We start from the raw sequence: 6655 nt of genomic DNA, 5'->3' as shown, positions 1-6655 counted from the left end.
TGGTAAAGCACTTGCCTTGCAAACACAAGGGCCTGAGTCCAGCACTCATATAAAAATTCCAAGTGCTGTGGCACGTGCTTGTGGGGAAGAAGAGAGGGTGGGATTCCAGGGCCTCTGAGTCTAGCTAAACTAAGCCTCATTCGTGAGCTCTAGGCCAGTGAGAGACCCCGCCTCAAAAGCTGTGCACAGTGTTCCTGAGGATGCCTTCCGTTGCTCTCCAGCATCCACACACATGTGCATACCCAAACACACAAGCACACCTGCTTGTACATATGTGCCCAGACACAGATGATCGTGGGTGTGCATATGCACATATGTGCACTTTTAAAAGCCTGTGAGCCCTTCATCTATGTTACACATTGACTCCGTGTAACACGGCCATAGCCATGCACGACTTCATTGTCTGCACTTTGCAATCTATGAAACCGAGGCTCAGATGGAGCACGTTGACGTGCCTGGGATCCCTTAGTCATAAAATGGTGGCTCCTGAATTTGTGCCCAATGTGCTTCTGCTTTATGCCACAAGGGTCACAAACGATTTCTAAAGAGTTGTGAAAAAAAAAAAAACTAAACATGCATCTTGCAGTTTAATGGACATTTGCTAAATTTTTTTTTAATCAGAAATGTGAAGCCAGGAATGGGAAATCTGAGTTTTCAGCTTTGAAGGCAGCTGGACTCCCATATTCCAGTGGTGATCAGACTGTCTACAGACCCGATCTCTTAACCTGAAACAGCCCCTGAAATTGCATCAATTCTTACTAGAGAAACTGACTTCCACCCTGAGAATTGGCAAATGTCAAACCTAGAGGATGTCACACTTCAGATGTGTACCAAGTTAGACCACACACCACTCCTAGTTTCTAGAATCCTCTCTGCCACACACTGAACCCCAAGGATCAGGGAAGATGAACAGAAGGAAGTAATAATGACAGATGACTATTGTCCCAGATATTTTCAACAGCCATTAAGGCAGAAATATTTTATTCGGTCTTATCATCAAGGCGTAGTGTGAAGATTTCCACCCATCATTTCCAGCAGCTTCAGGAGCAATGGTTTCGAGTCACCACCCAGCCACGAGCCTTGGGAACCAGCTGCTTCTAAAGTCCTAATGCGCATACCTATAACCCGGAGAGCTTGTTAAAATGCAGATTATGACCTAGAAGCTCTGGGTGGTGCCTGAGATTCTGCATTTCTAACAAAGCCCCAGATGGTGCTGAGGACGATGACCCGTGGACCAAACTTGGAGAATGTTGATGGATGATTTCCATCCATCCACCATTTGTCGGTTTCCACCACTGAATGTCACATCTATGAGCCAGTTTCAATATCTATGGTTTAGACTGGCCTGGGTGGACACACAGCAGGACTGGTGACATCAGTAGAATCCCATTAACACAGTCTTGCTCAAGGCAAGCTAAACTTTCAAGAGCCCTGGGTAAGGCAGGCCCTGAAGGAGGGTGTTTCTTAGGTTCTTGCTGAGAGCAGAAGACAGGTCTGGAATTTAAGGAGATCGAGCACTTTGTCCCAGTCACTCCTGGGTGTGATGCATGGCACAGCACAGTGCAGTTCTAATGGTGAAGATGGAAATGTTTGTCTTGGGTTGTCTATTGGATCAGCTAGCACAGTAAGTACTGTAAACTGTATATCATCCGAGAATCTCCCTAAATTCTATTCAGAGTTTATCTTTTTCTAGATAGCCAAATTAGGCTGCTGTTCTAAGAAGAAGAAAAAAAAACTTAAAAATTGTTTGGTTCTTCAGTAAAAACACTTGTCATGCAAGTGGCCTAAATTTGATTCAAGAGCCCATGGAAGGAAGGACGAAGCCACTCCAAAAGTTGTCCTCTGACATCCACACATTCACCATGGCGGCCGTGTACCTATTCTCGTACACAAACATCACGCACACTCATATGCAGAGAGAGAGAGAGAGATACTAAGCACCCACCTCATGCCTCCTACAGAGGCAGTCACTATTAGGAAGACAAAATAAGGAAGTTCTTGATGGTCAGAGAAGGAAATCAAAATACACGAAACAGTCCCTAATTCCTGTCACCTACCATCCTGATGTCATCCTCATAATTACTGCCTTTGCCAGTATCGTGATAAGGAAAACTATTCACGCTGGGAGAAACACAGCAAGCTTGTCTGCCCAATAAAACTCCTTCCACCCTCTTGAATTCGTCTCCCACACTCAACAAAAACGACATAGGACTACCTGTGACCTGTGACCTCGCACCCTGTTCTACCACGTCAGCCGCTGTGGCTGGCATCACACCTTACACCCTTCCCAAACATCCAGGCTCTGCCATCCCCCAGCGAGACTCAGCTTGTTTACCCAGCCAGCTTCGCTCAATACCTGAAGAGCAGGTTTGCCACGCAAGCTGCCTTAATGTGAGTTTTGCAGACACCACTTCTGGGCTGTTATTAGTGTCCTCGGAAAATAATAATCAGCTGACAGACCAAAGAGGAACATTCCAAAAAAAAAAAAAAGAACCTCATTGTTGCAAAATGTTTGGACTTATTTCTTTTTTCAGCTAATCAAAGAGTGGGATGGTTTATTTCTAATACACAGAAAGGCAGTCACCCAAAATCTGATGAATACACTTGGCTACCGGGCTGAGAGTTGGGGAATGTAGGACACTTAAGGGCAGGGAGCTGTGTAGAAGGTAGGTGTCTAATGATCACTGCAGATGCCGGAGGCTGAGCCAATAGCAGGCAGCCTTATTGTAGTCACGTGGATACTGAACTTCTTGCTCCCTCTCCTACCCTTCTCCAGGCGGTATTAGATAGTCAGAGACTTTTCAGTAGGACAAGGTTGGAGAATAAATAACAGCATTCAAGTCTTTGTATTCCATCCCATCCATAGAATCTCAGCCAGCCAGAGACCTAAGACCTGACTGCATTCCACTACACAGAGATTGTCTTAGAATAGCAGATGACTAGTATCGGTCCATACCCCCATTACATAGAGCAGAAGGTTGAAATAAGACCCTGGTAACAAATCTCGGTCCGCTAACTATCTCTACAACAGTAACAAGCTAAAACTACATCTTCTAGACAGGCCCTGCTCAGTCATCACCCAAATGGCCAGGAGGAGTTGGGAACCTACATGTCTCAACAAGCCGGAGCTCCAGGGTCCAGAGCCTTGGTGAGAAGGGATTCACAGTGTTGGCATTGGGGGCTGAAAGTTTATCCACCTCTCACGTCTTCCTGGTGGGAGTCTGATCTACTCCACGGCAAGTATATAAGGGTTGGAACTCAGAGCTGTCTGAACTGATGCCTGCTGCCTATGAACTAGCCTAGGGCCTTCTAAGCATGCCCTGATAATGACATTGCTCCAAGATCACACACCGCTGTCTTAAAGTCTAATTACTAAATATGGTGTGAGACAGGATAAAAAGGCATGCCAAGTTAAGGAGACATGGGAAGGAAAATAAGTCCTTCCCTTAGAATGTAGTTCTGTTTTCTACTGGCTTACAGTCAAACACACACACACACACACACACACACACACAACTTCAACAAAACTGATAAAAGTCAGAATGACCTACAGAGATAATGCTAGTTTTCCTAAAAATACATCAAAGAAAGATTGTGTATGTGTGTGTGTGTGTGTGTGGTGTGTGTGTGTGTGTGTGTGTGTGTGTGTGTGTGTGTGCGTGCATGCGTGTGTGTGTGTGTGTGCGTGTGTGTGTGTGTAACAAGGATGTGGAAAGCAGCAAACTGTGCTCACGCAGGGCCAGATGGTTTAAAACTTTGGGTTTTAACCCTCTTAGCCTCCTCTCTCACCCATAAACCCAAACCATATATAGTACAAAGCTACCCTACAATTTCATTTATAAAAAGAAGTTCCTTAAGATAAGGAAAATAAACAAACTAGCTGGAATTTCTGTACATGATTCTAAAACTTTGCTTAGCTGCTCATCCTTATAAAACACATCCTTTGAGTGACGAAACTCGAAACGCCATAAGGTCACATTCTACAGCCATCATAAAGTGTTACTCTCCTGAGAAGGCCACACCCACACTTGGGTATATTCTGTCCTTTTCTTAAGGATCTCTCTTTCTAAATATCAGTGCTTAAATCCAAAGTGTGTGCTATGTCTCATTTATCCAAAACAAAATCACTAGCTTTCCTTCAAAAATAATCCAGTGTCATCGTCAAAGGATGTCTGTGCTTCTGGGATCGTCTCTCAGAGGAGGGGATGGAGGTTGCCTGGGATACTGTCTTCCTGCCCCTGGTACCTTCCATAGCCGACATTAGCATAAATAACATCACCTAAATGGGGTAAAAATCTCGTCTGCTACCTTAAGGGTTTTTCTTTCTCCTGGCCTCTTCTCATTTCCTTCACTCTATAGTCAGCCCCACAGGAGAGTCTTTCTCCCTAGAAGGGAAGGAACGAAGGAACAAATAACTCAGCCCGCTGCTACCAACGTGGGTGAGGGACTTGGCAAGTTCAAAGTGGAGGAGAAGAGAGACTTAAAGTGCAAGCAGTGATTGCTACAGCTGAGCTTCCCACAGAAGGAAACAGGCTGTTCAGAGACAGCGTGTGAAAGAAAGGCAGATTTGTTGAACTCCAGCAGTACACACAGACGTTCCCCCAGACCTGACCAGTCACCCCTCCTCTCAGCCCTGACTCCCTGTGAGACCACTTATCAGAACCCATCCTGGTATTTCTGTCTCTAAAGCATTCAAGTCTCATGAGCATCTTTCAACAGATCAAAAGGCAGAAGAAAAATGTTCTTGGATCGGCTCCTAAGAGAAATCTTACACCAGATTTTCCTGGGCTATTTCAAGCCAGTCGGTGCCTGTTCTTTTATAGGAGGGCATCGATCTTCTCAGATGTGGATGAAATGAGGCAATGAATTTAAAGACCACAAGTTCACAATCGCAGCCACACTGGTTCCTAAGATCTCCTGTGCTCGTGGTCTGTTGTCAGCCTTTGTGCCTTTGTGTAGAAGACAGAGCTCAGGAAACTCCTAATCAGAGGGACGACAGCTGACAGGGATGCACTTAGGGACATTTGGCACCAGGAAAGAGGTTGAACTGGGGGGATTTGATCAGTGACTTCACTAGAACAGAGTTTATAAGGAATGTAAAATAGCAGCTAGGTAGGGGGTGTTGACTGGTTTTGAACATCTGTAGGTGTCTGTCGGTGAAGGAGTGACTGAAGTGGGCATAAAGTTTGTTAAGACACAGTGACCCACCTACATGTCATCCGTGACAGATTGTGCAAGGACAGAGTTACAGTACTGTTTCTTTGACCCCAGAGATTTTTAAATATTTACCACCGGGGACCAGGTGTGGTGAGTGGCTCATGCCTACAATCCTGGTCTTCAGGAGGCAGAGACAGAAGGATCACTGTAAGCCTGAGGCTAGCCTGGGCTACAAACTGACATAGTGAGTTCCAGGCTAGTTCATACACACACACACACACACACATATGCATACATATACATATATATTCATACATATATGAAAATAAAAATCACCATCAGGCCTGTAATTTTGTGGGGAAAGATTCCCAACCTCTGCTATGGTTGGGAGAGCAGAACTAACTGGGTTAAAATCACAGCAGGGTAATTAGGCCTCTCTCAATAGCTCTGCCCTGGGAAAAGTGGACCATCTCTTAGTAAAGCAAAAAGGGGCTTTGATCCTTCACAACCGACTAAATGGAAGCAAAGGCACTTTGCAAACTACCTAAAGAGGTTAGAATTGGTGTAATCACTTAAAAGATTTTTAAAAATGTCTGAATCATTCTCCTCACCCCACTCCACCCCCATCCCTGCTACTAACCCATGGCAAAAATTTTAAATAGTCAAAAGAGACCATGGGCAGTTTTCTTTTAAAACTGTATAGTTTTCTTCGATCCCTTTCCAGACTCATGGTCAACTATTGCTCATCATGGTGTTTTTCGCAAGATGCTAATTTGAACAGAGTAAAAAAGGTCAGGAAGTGAGTCAGAAACTGGATTTTTTTTTTTTTTTTTTTAATCCCCAGCAACCTGGAAGGGGTTGCTTCAGGTTAGCCTGTTAGAGAGAAAGAGCAAGAGCGACCCCTGCTGGCCACAGAGGCAAGGCATGCTTTTTCCTTCCTCAAGGTGCAAATATGAAGTCAAATTAATCTCCATGTAATCAATAAAAGACCTGAGGGATTATACTGACTGTATCCTGTGAACAATAGCAAAGAATGGCCACCAGGACATCACTAGGCCTTCTCTTATCTCCGTTGAGCCTGCATGACACCACCTCACAGAACATGAAGTCCTGTGTGTGACAGGGAACACTTTAACAGTTATTTGAACTGGAATTCTAGCCCAAGATCTTTCTCAAAATAAATGGAGCCGTATGAAACAGCAGATGCTCTGTCCCCTCCAATCCATAATAAAGACAGCTTCATATTACTCCACTTCATCATAGTTAGTCCATCCACAAAGGACAGAGCTGACCAGGTCAGTGGGAAGGGGTGATGTCAGGGCAAGCTTCCCCTATTCCCTGGTGGGCACAGTGATTGAAAACAAATGGCCACTCTGGTCTCACAATGTGTTCAGGGCCTCCTCTGAGCCCATCTGATTGGAGAATAAGCTAGAACCTTTCAGTAGCTTTCTCTCTCTCTCTCTCTCTCTCTCTCTCTCTCCCTCTCTCTCTCTCTCTC

Source organism: Mus caroli, chromosome 11 (assembly GCF_900094665.2).
Source record: "Mus caroli chromosome 11, CAROLI_EIJ_v1.1, whole genome shotgun sequence".
Lineage (NCBI taxonomy): Eukaryota > Metazoa > Chordata > Mammalia > Rodentia > Muridae > Mus > Mus caroli.
This window is presented reverse-complemented; position numbering follows the sequence as displayed.